Source organism: Orycteropus afer, unplaced genomic scaffold, assembly GCF_000298275.1.
Source record: "Orycteropus afer afer isolate SDZICR_OR568_19922 unplaced genomic scaffold, OryAfe1.0 scaffold00319, whole genome shotgun sequence".
Classification (NCBI taxonomy): Eukaryota; Metazoa; Chordata; class Mammalia; order Tubulidentata; family Orycteropodidae; genus Orycteropus; species Orycteropus afer.
This window is the reverse complement of record NW_006921906.1, coordinates 4,047,480-4,064,910: the sequence shown is the minus strand read 5'-3', so window position 1 is coordinate 4,064,910 and position 17,431 is coordinate 4,047,480. Positions and strand designations below refer to the sequence as shown.

Here is a 17,431-nt window from a genome sequence, read left to right as displayed (position 1 = left end):
CCTGGTGCCCTTCAGGTCTGGAATTGAACCCACACCTGTGGTTTCCAGCCAAACAGAAGACAGGCATATGATTTGAACATTACCTGAGGTAGATACACTCCTTGGAGAGAACAATCATTGAGAAAGAAGGGCTGCTTATGCACAGGGAGACAGCTCAGGGGGCAGGAGTCCATGGACGGATAAACACAGGGAAGAGATAACTATGGGGAGGAAGTGGGAGGGGAGCTGTTGCATTGTGGTAAACTGTGATCAATGTCATGAGACAAAGTGTATGTAAACTGCTGTATGGAGAGTGAATTTGCTCTGTAAATATTCACCCAAATCACAATAAAATAAATAAATAAATAAATAAAGTATGATCTTGATTCCATCCCACCCAAATTTAGAGACCTTCTGAAGAACAGATTTGATGCAATGAACACCAGTGACAAAGATCAGATGAGTTGTGGGATGACATCAAGAACATCATACGTGAAGAAAGCAAAACATTATAAAAAAGCAGGAAAGGAGGAAAAGACAAAAATGGATGTCATAAGAGACTCTGAAACTTGATCTTGAATGGAGAGTAGCTGAAGCAAATGGAAGAAATGAGAAGATAAAAGTGAAAGCTGCTCTGAAGGAATTGGTGAAAAACAAGGCTCCAGGAATTGACAGAATGTTGTTGTTGTTAGGAACCATTGAGTTGTTCCCCACTCATAGAGACGCTGTGCTCAGCAGAATGAAACACCTCCGGGTCCTGCTCCAGCTCTATGATTCTTGCTATACTTGGGCCCATTGCCACTGCCACCATGTCAATCCATCTCATTGAGGGTCTACTAAAGACGGGAAGGTGCCCTCAATGAGATGGATTGACAGAATACCCACTGAGATATTTCAACAAACGGATGCAGCGCTGGGAGCCCTTACTCTTCCTGCCAAGTAATTTGGAAGGCAGCTACCTGGCCAACCCATTGAAACAGTTCTATGTTTGTGCCCATTCTAAAGAAAGGTGATCTAACACAATGTGGGAATTATCCAACAATATGAATATAACACACAAGTAAAATTTCTCTGAAGATAATTCAAAAACATTTGCAGCAGTGTATTGACAGGGAACTTCCAGAAATTCAAATTAGATTCAGAAGAGAACATGGAAGCAGGGATAGCATTGCTGACTGATGTCAGAAGGATTTTGGCTGAAAGCAAAGAATATCAGAAAGACTTTTGGCAGTGTTTTGTTGACTATGGAAAGGCATTCAACTTTGTGGATCATAGCAATGTATGAATAACCTTGTAAAGAATGGGACGTCTGGAACATTTTAATTGTGCACACAAAGAACCCAAGCATACACCAACGAAAAACTGTTGTTTGAACAGAACAAAAGGATACTGCGTGGTCTACTATCAGGACTGGTTTGTGTCAGGGTTGTATCCTTTCACCATGCTTATTCAGTCTGTATGCTGAGCAAGTTATCCAAGAGTCTGGAGTATATGAAAAAGAATGTGGTTTCAGGACTGGAAGACATTCATTAACAACCTGAGATAAGCAGATGATGCACCCTTCCTTGCTGAAAATGAAGACGACTTGAAGCACTTACTGATGAAAATCAAAGACTACAGTTGTCCAGTATGGATTTCACATTAACAGAAAGAAATCAAAAATCCTCACAACTGCAGCAATGAGCAACATGTTGATAAATGAAAAAATATTGAAATTCTCAGGGATTTCATTTTCCTTGGATGCACAATCAACACCCATGGAAGCAGCAGTCAAGTAATCAGACATCATATTAGACTGGGCAAATCTTCTGCAAAAGAACCTCTTTAAAGTGTTAAGGAAAAAGCTGTCACTTTGTTTTTATTTGCTTATCTATCTATGTATCTATCTATCTATCTATCTATCTATCTATCTATTTATCAGTGTGCTTTGAGTACCAATTTACAGAGCAGAATTTGTTTTACATTCAATAGTTCGTGTCTATTTGGTTTCACTCCCCGATTTCCATCCCCAACCCTAACCCACTGTCCTCACCTCCATTCCCTGTAAAACCCCACCCCCCACCCTTCTTAATTATGTTCTCCTGTCTCTGCAGCTTCCCCTCCGTGTGAATGCTGCCCCTCTAGTGCCCTATGGCCAATTTCTCCAAGGGGTATATCTATAGAGTAGATGGTGCTTTGCCCTGTGTTGAGTGTTCCGCATGTAAGTCTTTCTACTATTGGGCTGCGAGACAGTCCTTGTGATGTCCTATCTCAGGCCCAAAGTATATCCCAGAGCCATTTTTTTTTGTCTTGGGGGGGCCCACTAGACTCTATCTGACCAGAATTCTGGTGATTATTGTGTTTTTGAATTTTGTTCCACATTTTCCCTCCCACTCTACCCAGGATCTCTGATTTTGATCCCTTCCTGGGGGATTGGCATTGGTAGCTGGGCACCATCTAGTTCTTCTGGTCTCAAGGTCCATCATATCCTTGGACTAATTATTTCCAAATGCTTGATTTTCTTTGGTCTTCTTTGCTTCAGACAAGAGGAGACCATTAGCTGCATCTTAGATGGCTGCTCGAAAGTTTTTAAGACCCTAATTGCTACTCACCAAAGTAGGTTGTGGAACAAGATTTTTATGTATTATGTTGTGCCAATTGAACTCAGTGTCCCCCAATACCATTGTCCTGAGTCGGCAGGAGTTTGGCTGTCTCTTAGGGATTACTGCAACTCTGTCTTCTGTGGCTTCTGTAATGATTGTGGTTATTTTGTATCACTAGTATCTATGCAAGATTATCTTCAGCTAAATCTATCATTGGTCTGAGTACATTCCTTTTTGCTTACCCCATCTGATCTTCTCAGTTGTCTGTGCAGTTATCTGTAGCCTGGTGTTTGGTGTTAGTGGTAATGCAGTATTGTGCATATACTGGTATTAACCTTTGTCACCTATATCTTATGTGCACATTTCAGTGTCCTCCATTTCCCCAGTGTTATCATGCTGGTCACAGACTCTTTCCATGCTGTCCCTCCCCTTACCCAACTCAACACATGGCCCCCAACTACTCTGACATTATCCCTCTCCTTCCCTCCCATTCCAAGTAGCCTGCAAAGTGAGTTCCCTTCCCTAAGCAAACCCTTCCTTGACTTTTTACAGTAATGGGTTCAAATGGGACAAATGTTGCATGAACCCATTACTGTAAAAAGTCAAAGTTGTCACTTTGAAGACTAAAGTGCACCTAACCAAAACCACAGTATTTTCAATCATCTCATTTGCCACTGAAAGCTGGAGAGTGAAGAAGAAAGACTAAAGAAGACTTAATGCCTTTGAATCATGATGTTGGTGAAGAATGCTGAAAACACTGTACACTGACAGAGGAACAAACAAATCTTTCCTGGAAGAAGTGCAGCCAGAATGCTCCTTGGAAGTGAGAATGGCCAGACATCATCTCAACTACTTTAGTCATAGTGTCAGAGGGGACCAGTCCCTGGAGAAGATATCATGCTCGGTAGAGGGTCAGCAGAAGAGGAGAGGACTCTCAATGAGGTGCCTTGCTATAGTGGCTGTGACAGTGGATTTAGTTGTAACAAGTATTGTGAAGATGGCATGGGAGTGGGTTGTATTTTGTTCTGTTTTTCATAGGGTTGCTGAGTCAAAGCCAATTGAACTGCCCATAGCCTAACAACATGTGTGTTGTTATAATCCCTTTTGGGAGGTGTCCTTTATTATGCTAATTAAGCAGAATTAGTGTAGGGTGTATATGGAGTAGGTCTTTTTAGAAATATAAAAGAGAGTAAATGCAAGTTTAACAAGAATCAGTGGTAGAAGAGAGATGTCAAGCTATGCAAAGATTGCCCTGGAGCAGAGGCTCAGAAAAGTCTAGGACCTTCTTGCAGAGACAATAGAGGGAGGAAACCTTTGTAGAGCCAGCACCTGAATTCAAACTTCCAACCTCCTAAACTGTGAGAAAATACATATCTGTTTGTTATTGCTACCCACTTATGATATTTTTGTTATAACAACACTAGATAACTAATACATCCATTAAGCCCTAAATCTCAACTTTCCTCCACACTTTAGCCCATGGTAACCACTAATGTACTTTCTAAAATTTCCTATTCTAAGTAACTGAGAGGATTTCTGGTAGCATAGTGCCTAAGGCAGTTGACAGCTAACCAGAAGGCTGGTGGTTCAAACCCACCAGCACTCCTCGGAAGAATGGTTGGGCAATCTACTTCATAGTGATACTGCCTCAGGAACCCAAGGAGGGGTCTCTATGAGTTGGGTCAGAATCCACAGCACATAACCACAACAAGAAAAAGTAATTGAGAAAGTGGGATCACACAGTAATTGCCCTTTTGTGTCTGGTGTATTTCACTCAGCATAATACTTTCAGGTTTCATATCATAGAATATATTAGACCCTCATTCCTTCTGATGGCAGAATGGTATTCCATCATACAGATATAACACATTTTGTTTATTCATTTATCTATTGAGAGACTGTTAGATTGTCTCCACCTTTTGGCAAATGAAAATAATATTACAGTGAATGTCAGTGTACAAGTGTCTATTTGCACTACTGCTTTCATCGCTTCTGGGTATATACCCAGGAGTAGGATTGCTGAATGCGTACAACAATTTTATGCTTAATTTTCTGAGGAGCCACCAAACTATTTTCTACAGTGACTGTACTATTTTACATTCCCACTAGCAATACACAGTGCTAGCTTCAGTTTCTCTGTGTCCTCGACACTTGTTATTTTCCATTTTTCTGATAATAGGCACCCTAGTAGATGGTGAAGTAGTATCTCATTGTGGTTTTAATATACATTTCTCTGATGACTGTTGACTTTGAGCATCATTGTATGTGCTTATTGGTCATTTGTAGATCTTCTTTGGAGAAATGTCTATTTAAATCCTTTGCTCAATTTTGGATTGGTTTGTTTTTGTGTTGTTGAGTTGTAGGAGTTTTTTGTCTTCTTTATATTAAATTTTTATCAGATAGGTGGTTTACAAATTTTTTACTCTATAGTTTATCTTTTATTTGGTTGATAATTTCTTTTGATACAGAAGCTTTTTATTTGGATGAAGTCTAATTTATCTATTTATCTTTTTGCTTTGGTGTCATAGCTGTGAGTCCATTGTGAGCTACAAAGTTCTGAAGATTTACCCCAGTGTTTTCTTCTAAGAGTTTTATGGTTTTAGGTATTACATGAAGGTCATTGACCATGTTTAGTTAATTTCCATATGCTGTGAAGAAGGATCCAATCTCATCCTTCTGTGCATTTGGAAATCCAGTTGTCCCAGCACCAATTGTTGAAAATATTTTTCTTTCATCATTGAATGAAGTTGGCACCTTTGTCAAAACTTAATTGGTCATTCATGTATGGGTTTATTTCTGGACTCTGTATTCTATTTGCTCTATATTTATAGCAGTACCATACTACTATGAACACTGTAGTTGTATAGTGGGGTCTCTGGGTGGTAGAAATGGTTAGCACATTTGACTGCCAATGAAAGGATAGAGGTGCCTCAGAAGGAAGGCATAGTCATCTATTTCCAAAAATCCAGCCTTTGCAAACCCTGTGGAGCACAGTTATACCCTGAAATGCTTGAGTTCACCACAAGTGTAACTCAACTTGACAGCCACTGATAGAGGTGGACCTTATGGTACATTGTGAAATCGGGAAGTGTGACTCCTCCTTTTTTCTTCCTTTTCAAGATTATTTTTCTGGCTACTCAGGACTCCTTGAAATCTCTTTTACATGTAAAGATCAGTGTTTCCATTTCTGTCAAAAAGGGTGTTGAGATTTTCATAGAGATTACACTGATAGTTTTGGGTAGTATTGGCATCTTAGAAATATTAAGTTTTCCAATCCATGAATACAGGATATCTTTCCAGTTATTTGGATTTCTTTTCATTTCTTTCAGTAATGTTGTTTTAGTTTATGGTGTACAAGATTTTTTCCTCCTTGATTAAATTTATATCTAGATATTTTATTCCTTTAGGTGCTAAAGTAAATTGTTTTCTTAATTTCCTTTCATACTGTTAATTGCTGGGGAGTAGAATCACAATAGATTTCTGTGTATTGCAGGCTTGCAAGTTTGTTAATTTCCTTTATTAGCACTGGTTGCTTTCTTGTGAAATCTTTGGGTTTTTTCTCCATAGTATTTATCATCTGCAAATAGATAGTTTTACTTCTTTTTGATTTGCATGCCTTTTATTTCTTTTTCTTTCCTAATTGCTCTGGTGAGTACTTTTGATAAAATGTTGAATAGCAGTGGTGAGAGCAGAAAGGGATTATTTTAAGGAGAAAGATTTCAGTCTTTCACCATTGATTATGTTAAAATTTTGTTAAAATGCATCAAAGGAATAGCAAACTTCAATTGTATTTTATTAAGAAAAATAAAATAATAAAGATGATAAATTATTAAAGGAGTTGCCATAATTTTTTGCCAAAGGATAAGGAGTTCTCAATATCTGAAATATATTATATATATTATAGTGTATGTGTGTGTGTGTGTGTGTGTATATATATATATATATATATATATATATATATACTATAGTAAGAGAGAACTAGGCTCATCAGGCACAGTCTTTTCTAACAGAGTAGACTGCTGATCTTATATGGGGTGTTGGGAAAGATGTTAAGAATTGGCAGATATTCAGAGGCATAAGTTGGGTGACATCTTATGTAACATGGTGATTATTTGTGGTTATTCAGATGAGACTATTGTTAATGGGTTGGGTCTTCAAGCCATATTTATTGGAGTGAGTTTGTACCTGATTGTCTTCAGAATCAAAGGACTGGCATTGATTAGCTGGTGAGTGAGGCCAGTGATGTTGATTGATTCAACAGATGTAAAAATGGTTCTAGTGCCTACTTTTTACCATGCTACAGAAAAGTCAGTCCCTTTCTAAGTTTGAGATGACTTCATTTATTCTTATGATCATATGTTTTCTGGTTAAAAATCTTCTTTCATCAATTATATTCTAAATGAAAACTGTTTCTTAGTCTAGAGTTGTGGACTTTTTAAGCTTGGATCAAGAGAAATTATTTCATAATTTCTCATAGAAGATCCCTCCCCTTTTAAATGCTTCAACTACTAGAATTGTCAGCATAACTTCTTTTTGTTTTTCATGATTGTTTTTGTTGTTGGAGTTTTTCATTCTTAGGGCTTTATGCTAAACTCCAAAAATGATATCTGATGGAAATTTTCAGCTTCTTTGTAAATTTATGGAGGTATATGATGATAATAAAATAGTAATTACAGTTTCTTGTTGACAAATCCAATTTTTAATAGTAAGGTTAGATAATAAGCTGTGAGAGTGTAGAGACGTTACTAAATCATCTAGTTTTCAAACAAATTCATAACTGATCAGATAGTGCTATTTTAATCTATATATTATGTTGTTGTTGTTGTTGTTGTGTGCCATCGAGTCGGCCCCGACTCATAGTGACCCCTCCTTGGGTTTCCGAGGCAGTATCACTACGGAAGTAGATTTATAGCATATAGTTATTTTTTAAAGTTAGCTGTTTCTCCGCCAAGACACTTACCTGATTTCTTTTTTCATGTTATGTATGGCTCATCCTATTGTTAAAGCTTCCTTTCAATTAAGCATTATTTTTTTATATTTAAAAAGCAAAACCTAAAAAATTAGGGGATATCTAATTTTTCTTCAGCTCTGGAGGCACATTTCCTAAAGCATTTGACTGCTAACCAAAAGGTTGGTGGTTCAAACCCATAGAAAGAAGATGGGTCAATCTACTTCCCTGAAGATTCTGCCTTGGAAAACCTATGAGTCTCAATCTACTCTATGGCAGTGGGTTTCATTTTTTGGTTTTATCTGAGTCCATTGCTTTTAGGCCATGAGCTCCAGTTTCTTGCCTAGTGTAACAATCAGAAGTTTTCCAGGTTTCATCCCTGACTCATCTCTTCCTACTTGCTTCCATGTGTTTTACAGTTTTCAAGTTTTTGAAAATCCATGTGTCCTGCTTACATTCTAACCTCTCAGTAGAATGGTTTTCTCCCACTGCTTTACCTAGTGAGGTCCTGTTACATTTTCCCTCTTCTGTAGTGCCTTCCCTGTGATCAAATATAAGTTTTCATATATCATATCTTACTTATCATATTGTATCATTATTGTATATTTCCTGCCTTTGGAGCAAGGGGTGTGTGTATTTCCTTGGGTGTAGTTGGTACTTCATGACTGTTTGTTGTATTAATGAATGAATGAAGATGGGGAAGACTTGGAATTTTACAAAGTAGCTTTCTTTTTTTTTTTTGGTCAGTAAAATTATTATGAACCATTGTCTTTTTTATGGATTTTTTAAGTAATAGTTCAGCCATACCTATGAAGAAAGTGAAAAAATATAAATGTGAAAAACGAACCTCAAAAGAATCTGCAGTTACACCGGTGTTGGAGAAGACTGATTCGCCAACTGGTGTTTCACAAGTGGATGGTGATGGCACATGGAGTCAAGTAGGTCAGGATGAAGGAAGGTAAATGATCTACATTCTTTATTTCCCTGTGAAGGAATGTTATTGATTACTTTTTCTGGAAATAGGTGAGTGTAGTGTCCAGGCCAAGGCAAGAGAATACCAAATCATTTCATATGCTGCTGAAAGTTCATTAAGATGAAGATAAGTGACTTTGACATGGAGCATGTTCAATAAATGGTGGTTATGGAAGCCAAATGCAATGGATGATTGTAGACATTTTTGCTAGGAAAGACAATATAGAATTGGGTGATAACTGAAGAAGAAGATGGGGTTTAAACAAGTTAGCTTTCTTTTGTGTTTCAGGATGGGTGCTTTTAGAATATATTTGTAGGCTAATAAAAATGATCCAGCAGAGAAACACATGTTTATTAAATTTAATTTTGTTTGCATTTCTAAGTATTAGAAAACTTGCTGATTCTATTGCAGTATCTTTTAAAGATTTATAGTAACAATCCTTATTATTTCTATGCATGGATACTTGTGTGGGTTTTTTTTTTTTTTTAATGCTTATACTTGATTTGTTTTTCAACCCTGCCCATATTTCCTTTCTTTATTCCCCCCCCCAACATACTAGTTTTGTGGTAAAAGGTTGTTCATTCAGAATGGAATATTCTCATGTAATTGAATATTCAGATGTTGACTTAAAGTTATACATCATATACAAATTTCAAAAAATTATGTCATATTAAACATGCAAACCCTTAGGCCATACTGAATAGATTTTTATCACTCCTCTATGATTCAGATATTGCAGTGCTTTGACAGTATCATCATGAATGACTATGATTCTGTAAGGTACTCTAAATTATCCGGTGATGTGAACTTAGTAGTTGTTTAGATTGTAGGGGTGAGGAGAATTTTATGTACAATAGAAAAACAAACTTTTGACAATCTGTTACTAATTAATTTTGGATTACAATGTCCCAAAGTACAAAAACCATATTGCCCTGTACCTAACAATCATTGACACCTATCTTGTGCTCAGTATTTGTTGAATGCATGCATAAACAGTTGAATGAATGAATGCATGTCAGTGAGTTTCCTTTGAAAAAACAATTACTAAAAAATAGTTTCTTAATATTGCCTAGTTAAAGTCTTTTACTTAAAAAAAATATTTGCAAGATTCAGAAATTAGCGGTAAGTACAACCAGATATGGAATGATAATATGGATACATTTACTATCCTATTGCATAAAATCACTTAGAAATAAATATTATTGTGACAGTATATTGAGAAACACTTGATTTGGAGATAAATTCCTGGGTTTTAATTCAGGCTTGTATGCTAATTAGCAAGTTACTTAGCCTCTCCGTGCCTCAGTTTCTTCTTTTGTGAAATACTATGTTACCTACAGTATAGAATTGTTGTGAGAATTCAAATGAGTTAAGACATGTAAAGTGCTTAAAATAATTCATAGTAAGTCCTCAGAACACTAACTAATGTCATCATTATTGACTGAGGCTTTTCCTCATGTCACTGCTTAAATACAGAAATGATTTCCAAATAGGAATTAGTGGCATGCCAGTAGAAACTTGTTTTTCTTGAAAATAATAACAATAAAACAACCTGATATATTTCTTTTCATCACATTATCCAAGTGAAATTGTTTATCCTTTTCCTTTGACTGTCAGGAAGCTTGATCGAAATTTAATACTTTTTTATTAATCTGTTTTATCCTTTATTATTATTCTATTTGTAGTTTAATTCTAGTTTAATTTTCCCATGGTAGAAAATTACCATATGTTAAATTATCTGTAAACTTTTTTATGAAGAGGAGAAATGAATGTAGACATTTTATATACATATATTTTTCAATATCCTTTCTATTTCACATATTAGATATTTGCCTAAAAGAAATTGTTTGTTTTATAGGCCTACAAAGAAAACATCTGATAAAAACAGCAAGGTATGGTAAAAAATACATTATTAAAAATATTACTCTGTAGTTGAAAAAATATATTTATACAAGATAAGGTAAAAAATCCTCAGAAGGAAGATGGGGCAATCCACTTCCATAGTGATACCGCCTTGGAAACCCAAGGAAGGGTCGCTATGAGTTGGGTCCAACTCAACAGCACATAACAACAACAACAACAACAAAGTGAAAAAACAGAAAATCTTTTCTGGATATAAAATAAAAGACATGGATTTGAAAAAGTGATGTAGAAACAATAGCTCTTGATAAAAGTATCTTTTTGACAAAAAGTAATTATTTCAAGACATAAAAATAGTTTGATTTGGCTCATACGAAAAGATGGATATTTAGTACCTTGTAAACTTAGTATATTTTGGGGACATAGTATTATTTATTTTTAGGTCCAAAAGCAAATGAATTCTAAGGATGACACTGTTAAGTCATCTCAGTCATCTCTAACAATTCCAGTGGATTGTGCATTGCCTAATTCTAATCATAAGAACTCTACATTGCTAAATTAACAACTTGGAATGGATTGTAAAGGTAGGATTGTATGAGATTGTATTTTTATGTCCACTATAGTAGTGTATGTACACCATGCTTAGCACTGGATCATAGAGCGATGACGTGTATAGTGCCACTCATCTCAGAAATGTTTTATGTTAAAATAGAATGGGAGCTATTATACACTCTTAGCTAAGGAGCTATGATAATTTCCACTGGACTTTACTCAGTATAAATGGCACCCTCAGTCTTTGTTGACTTTGCTTCCCTTTTTTTGCCTGGACTTCCGTAATAACCTCATACCTGATTTCCCCATGTCTCAATATCATAGCCTACTGCAGCCGTAACTGTTACATATTTTAAAATATCAGGTGGAACATATAATGCTCTTGGTTAAAAACCCAGCAATCATTTTTGCTATAAGGTTAAAGACCACAGTCCTCTAGTTTTATCATTTCCTATCCTTTTTTCTCTGTGTGTCTTAGGCACTTGATTAGATGTTTGTTCCTGCAATAGAGCTTTTTGTTTTCAACAGCTTTAGTGAGATATAACTGACATGAGAAACTGCATGTTTCTGACAAGACATCTTGTTTCATCCTTACCATTTTGCCTAAGTCTTTGTTTCTCTGGCTGCTTTGAAGATTTTCTCTTTATCACTAGTTTTAGCAATTTCATCGTGATAAGACTTGGTATTTTCTTCAGTTTTTGTGCTTGGGTTTGTGAGCTTCCTGGATCTGTGAGGCTCTTTTCATTAAATTTGGAAAGGTTTTGGGCATTTTTTCACCAAATACTTTTTCTGTCTCCTTCCCCACCTCTTTGAGAACTTGTCTATTAGCCACTTCAAGTTTTCCCACAAGTCAGTGATAATATCTGGAATTTACTAATGTTTTCTTTTGCAGCGTCTAATCTGCTTTTATTCCCACCCACTATATGTTTCATCTCTGATGCTGTAAATTGCTTCTCTACTAGCTTGACCTGGGTCTTTTGAAGATATAGTTTATGCCTTTCCTTACCTTTTTGTACAGATGGAAAATCGAACTTTTATTTGCCTTCTCTGCCAGTTCTAACATCTATGATAGCTTTGGGTCAGTTTCACTTGACTGATTTTCTCCTCCAGATAGTTTTGTTTCCTGCCTGCCTCTTTACATGTTAGGTAATCACTGATTGGGTGCCAGCTGTTGTGGATTCTGCCTTGTTAGGTGCTGCATATTTTTGTATTCCTAGAAATCTTGAGCTTTGCTTTAGGATACAGTTACTCATAAACAGTTTGATGCTTTCTGATTTTGCCTTAATGATTTGGCAGTGGGTTGATAGAAGTGTTAAGCCCAGGGCTAATTATTCCCCACCACAAAGGAAGAACATGCTGAGTACCCAGTGAATGTCCTGTGAATTATGAGGGTTTTTCTAGTCTGGCTAGTAGAATCAAACACTATTCCTTTTCCAGTGTGAACACAGGTACCATTTCCTTGAGTCTTTTAAAATATTTTTGTTTTCTAGCCTTAGGTAGTTTCTTCATATGCATGCACTGTTCATTACTCTGGTCAATACCGAAAGGGTCCTAGAGTTCTCTGTCTATATTGGTCTCTGCTCTGTTGTGTTCTAACCTTTGATCTCTATATACACAGCTTCAGAACCTCAACTCAAGGAGTCCGCTGGACCCTCTGCTTCTTCTCCATATATCATGTCCTGGAAACTCTCTCAAGACAGTGAGTTGGACATTTTTTAAGGATTACTTGGTCTGTTTCATATCTTTCAGAGCTGATTGTCATTTGCTGTCTGAAGTCCAGTGTCTTAAAATCATCGTTTAATGTCTTGTGTGTGTGTTATTTTTGGTCATTTCCGGTGGGAAGGTAAATCAGTACCTGCTAACACATCTTGGCTGGAAGTGAGCTGCCATAGAGACTCAGCACATGCTGTATAGATAATCTAGATTGTTCTTCCCCCTATTTTGCTCAACTACTTCCTGCTAAACCCTCAGTGATTGTTGTAGGCATCTGTTGCTCAGGGAAATCTTCCTTGGGCTGATTCTAAATCAAGTTTTCTTATGTGATCCTAGATCTCTGTTCTCTAAGAGTGTCTGAATTTATAGATACCATTTTATTTGTCTCTATCCTGTAGTAGACTTTAAACTAGACAATAACAGGAGTCTTGTCTCTTTTGTCTGCAGAGCTTAGAATAATGTCTTCCACATTAGATATTATGTATTTGTTCAATGTACGAATGAGAGAATTTGAAAATGAATGGGACTTTGTACACAAAAGCGCTCATATATATTAACTGTATCTTCATTTTCTCCTTGATGCAGATTCTGTTAGTCTACTGAAAATGAAGGATACTGTTCTTTCATATGAAAGATTAATAAAACTAAAAACAAATCACTGTGAATGACTTACAAGAAAAAATTTAAAAATGGCAAATGAGGTTAGTCAACTAAAAAAGGAGCTATCAGAAACAAAAGAAATGAAATCACAGTTTGAGCATCAAAAAGTAGAATGGGAACAAGAACTCTGCATTTTAAGGTAAAATCTTGGTTTTTACAGAAATGTTTGAATTATTTACTTTCACCCTATAAGTATGTGAGAGAACTTAAGTCATTGCTAATTTAGCTTCTGGGATTTTATATGGAAGAAAAATCCTTAGTCCTATGGTGTATGAAATTCCTGAAATAACACACCAAGTCCCAAATGGTGAATATTTCTACTATTAATTAAACATATATTCTTTTGTGTGTGTGTGTGTGTGTGATTTGGGTGAAGATTTACAGAGCAAATTCACTTTCTGTACAGCAGTTCACATATACTTTGTCTCAAAGTTTGTCAAAAAACTGACCACAGTTTACCACAATGCAACAGCTCCCCTCCCACTTCCTCCCCATAGTTACCTCTTCCCAGTGTCCATCTCTCCATACACTCCTGCCCCCTGAGCTGTCTCCCTGTGCATAAGCAGCCCTTCTTTCTCCCATGATTGTTCTCTCCAAGGAGTGTATCTCCTTGAGGTAAATGTTCAACTCATATGCCTGTCTTTTGTTTGGCTGGAAACCACAGGTGCGGGTTCAATTCCAGATCTGAAGGGCAGCTAGGGGCCATAGTCTCAGCCTAGTTCCACCAGGCTCTATCGGACCAGCAAACCTGGTCCCCACCTTTTTTTTTTTTTCCTCCAAATGATTTTGAGTTTTGTTCCACATTGTTCTCCCTCTCTGTCAAGGATCTCCTACATAGGTCCCCTTCCAAGTGGATGACAGTGGTAGCTGGGCACCATCTAGTTTAAATATCCGCAATACTCAAGCCACTTTTTAAACCTTCAAAGTGAGAGTGCCCTCCGGACTGGCAAAAGTCCACAGTTCAGCCCACCTTTCTCTTCACCTTCTCCGTTTGTTCCCCAGCCACCGTGCACAGTCCTCCATGCAGTCCCTGGCTAGCAGGATGATTTTTAGGTTAATTCTTAGGTCCTGCCACCAGTTGGGAATCTCCAATCTGTCTGTGCCATCAGGATTGCTCAGGATCGCTGCCAGACCGCAGCTCCGTATGTCTCCTTTTTTGGTATTTTCACGCAAATTCTTCTGCTAGTTGGGGTTTAGTCCACTTCTATATCCTTCCCTTCAAGGCTCAGGGGTCCAATATTATCTTCTGTGTCTGTGTTAATTGGTTTCCCTTTTCTTTGTTGAAGAGGGTCTGTGCAGTCTTTCTGCCTAGTCTGCCATCTTGCCAGAATCTCTATATTCTTACAAATCATAATTTCAATGGTCGTATGAAAGTCTACTATATGCAAATCTCCTTATTTATTTAACAAATTAAATTTTGGGTTCCTTTTCATTTTTCTATACTATTGTTAGTTCTTTTCCACCCCTCATTTGTCAGTTTCTCGTACTATGCTGGCTTGCATGTTGCTCTGAGGTTGAAAGCTATGCCACTGCTATTGCAAATACCAGCAGGGTCATGCATGCTGGCCGGGTTTCAGTGGAGCTTCCAGACCAAGACAGAGTCAGAAGAAGGAAGGGGCCATCCACTTCTCAAAGTATTGGCCACTGAAAACCTTATGGAGAGCAGTGAAACACTGTCTGATGTATTACTAGAAAACTTTATGAATAGCCATGAAACATTATCTGATACAGTGCCAGAAGATGAGGTCCTCAGGTCAGAAGCACTCCAAATATGACTAGTGAAGAGCTTCCCCCTCAAAGTAGAGCTGATCTAAATGATGTGGATGGAGTAAAGCTTTTAGGCCCTCCCTTTACTGGTGTGGCATGACTCAAAATGGGAAGAAATAGCTGCAAACATACATTAATAATCATAACATGGAATGAACAAAGTATGAATCTCGGAAAATTGGAAGTTGTCAGAAATGAAATGGAACATATAGAGATTGATATCCTAGGCATCAGTGAGATGAAATTGACTGGTTTTGGCCATTTTGATTCAGACAACCATGTGATCTACTATGCCAGGAATGACAAATTGAACAGGAATGACATGGCATTGATTGTCACAAAGAATGTTTCAAGATCTATCCTGAAGTACAATGGTGCCAGTGATAGAATAAAATCCATATGCCTACCAGTTAATACTACCATTATTCAAATTTATGCATTAACCACCAAAGACAAAGATGAGGAAATGAAAGATCTTTACCAGCTTCTAAAGTCTAAAATTGACTAAACATGCAATCAATATGTATTGATTATCACTGGTGATTGGAATCCCAAAGTTGGAAACAAAGAAGAATCATCAATAGTTGGAAAATATGGCCTTGATGACAGAAATAACACTGGAGATTGCATGATAGAATTTTGTAAGACCAATGCCTTATTCATCGCAAAAACCTTTTTTCAACAACACAAATGACAGTTATACACATGGGTTTCACCAGATGGAATACACAGGAATCAGATCGACTACATCTGTAGAAAGAGTGGTAGAGAAGCCCAGTGTCTTCAACCCAAACAAGGCCAGGATCTGAGTGTGGAAAAGACCATCAGTTGCTCCTATGCAAGTTCAATTTAAAGTTGAAGACAATTAAACAAGTGCACAGAGCCAAAATATGACCCTGATTCTACCCCCAGAATTTAGAGACCATCTAAAGACTAGATTTGATGCATAGAACACCAATGACAGAGGAATTATGGGATGTCATCAAGAACATCAGCCATGAAGAAAGAAAGCAACAGATCATTAAGAAGACAAGAAAGGAAAGAAAAGACCAAAATGGATGTGAGAAGAGACTCTGAAACTTGCCCTTGAATGGGGAGTAGCTAAAGCAAACGGAAAGAATGAGAAAATAAAAGACTAAACAGAATATTTCAAAGAGCTGCTTGAGAAGACAAAGTCAATTATTATAATAAAATGTGCAAAGATCTGGAGTTAGAAAACCAAAAGTGAAGAATATGCTTGGTGCCTGTCTCAAGCTGAAAGAACTGAAGAAAAAATTCAAGCCTCAAGTTGCAATATTGAAAGATTCTATGGGCAAAATACTGAATGATGTAGTAAATATCAAAAGAAGATGGAAGGAATACACAGAGTCACTGTACCAAAAAGAACTGGTCGATGTTCATCCATTTCAGGAGGTGGCATACTATCAAGAACCAGTGGTATTGAAGGAAGAAGTCGAAGGTGCACTGAAGGAAGTGGCAAACAACAAGGCTCCAGGAATTGACAGAATACCCATTGAGATGATCCAACAAATGGCTTAAATGCTGGAGACAATCACTTGTCTATGCCAAGAAATTTGGAAGACAGCTAATTGGCTCACTGACTGAAAAGATCCATATTTGTACCCATTCCAAAGAAAGGTGATCCCCCAGAATGTGGAAATTATCGAACAATATCAGTAATATTGCACACAAGTAAAATCTGCTGAAGATAATTTAAAAATGGTTGTCTTAATATATTGACAGAGAACTTCCAGAAATTCAAGCTGGATTCGGAAGAGGACATGGAATGAGGGATATTATGGCTGATGTAAGATAGATCTTGACTGAAAGCAAAGAATACCAGAAAGATGCTTACTTGTGTTTTATTGACTATGCAAAAGCATTCGATTGTGTAGATCATAACACATTATACATAACATTGAGAACAATGGGAATTCTAGAACACTTGATTGTGTTAATCAGGAACCTGTACATAGACCAGGAAGAGGCTGTCATTCAAACAGAACAAGGGGATACTGCATGGTTTAAAATCAGGAAGGGAGTGTGTCAGGGTTATATATTTTCCCATATTTATTCAGTCTGTATGCTGACCAAATAATCTGAGAAGCTGGACTATATGAAGAAAAGTGTGACATTAGGATTAAAGGAAAACTCACTAATAACCTGCAATATGCAGACGACACAAGTTTGCTTACTGAAAATGAGGATGACTTGAAGCACTTACTGATGAAGACTGAAGACTAGTCTGCAGTATGGATTACATCTCAATATAAAGAAAATAAAAATCCTCACAACTGGACCAGTAATCAGCATCCCAATAAATGGAGAAGAGATTGAAGTTGTTAAAGATTTCATATTAGTTGGTTCCACAATCAACAGCAACGGAAACAGCCGTCA

General features: G+C 37.0%; 1 pseudogene; it reads left to right on the top strand.

The window, feature by feature from the left end:
• The window catches only part of LOC103206476, a 166,367-nt pseudogene that overhangs the window by 45,299 nt on the left and 103,637 nt on the right, over positions 1-17,431 (top strand).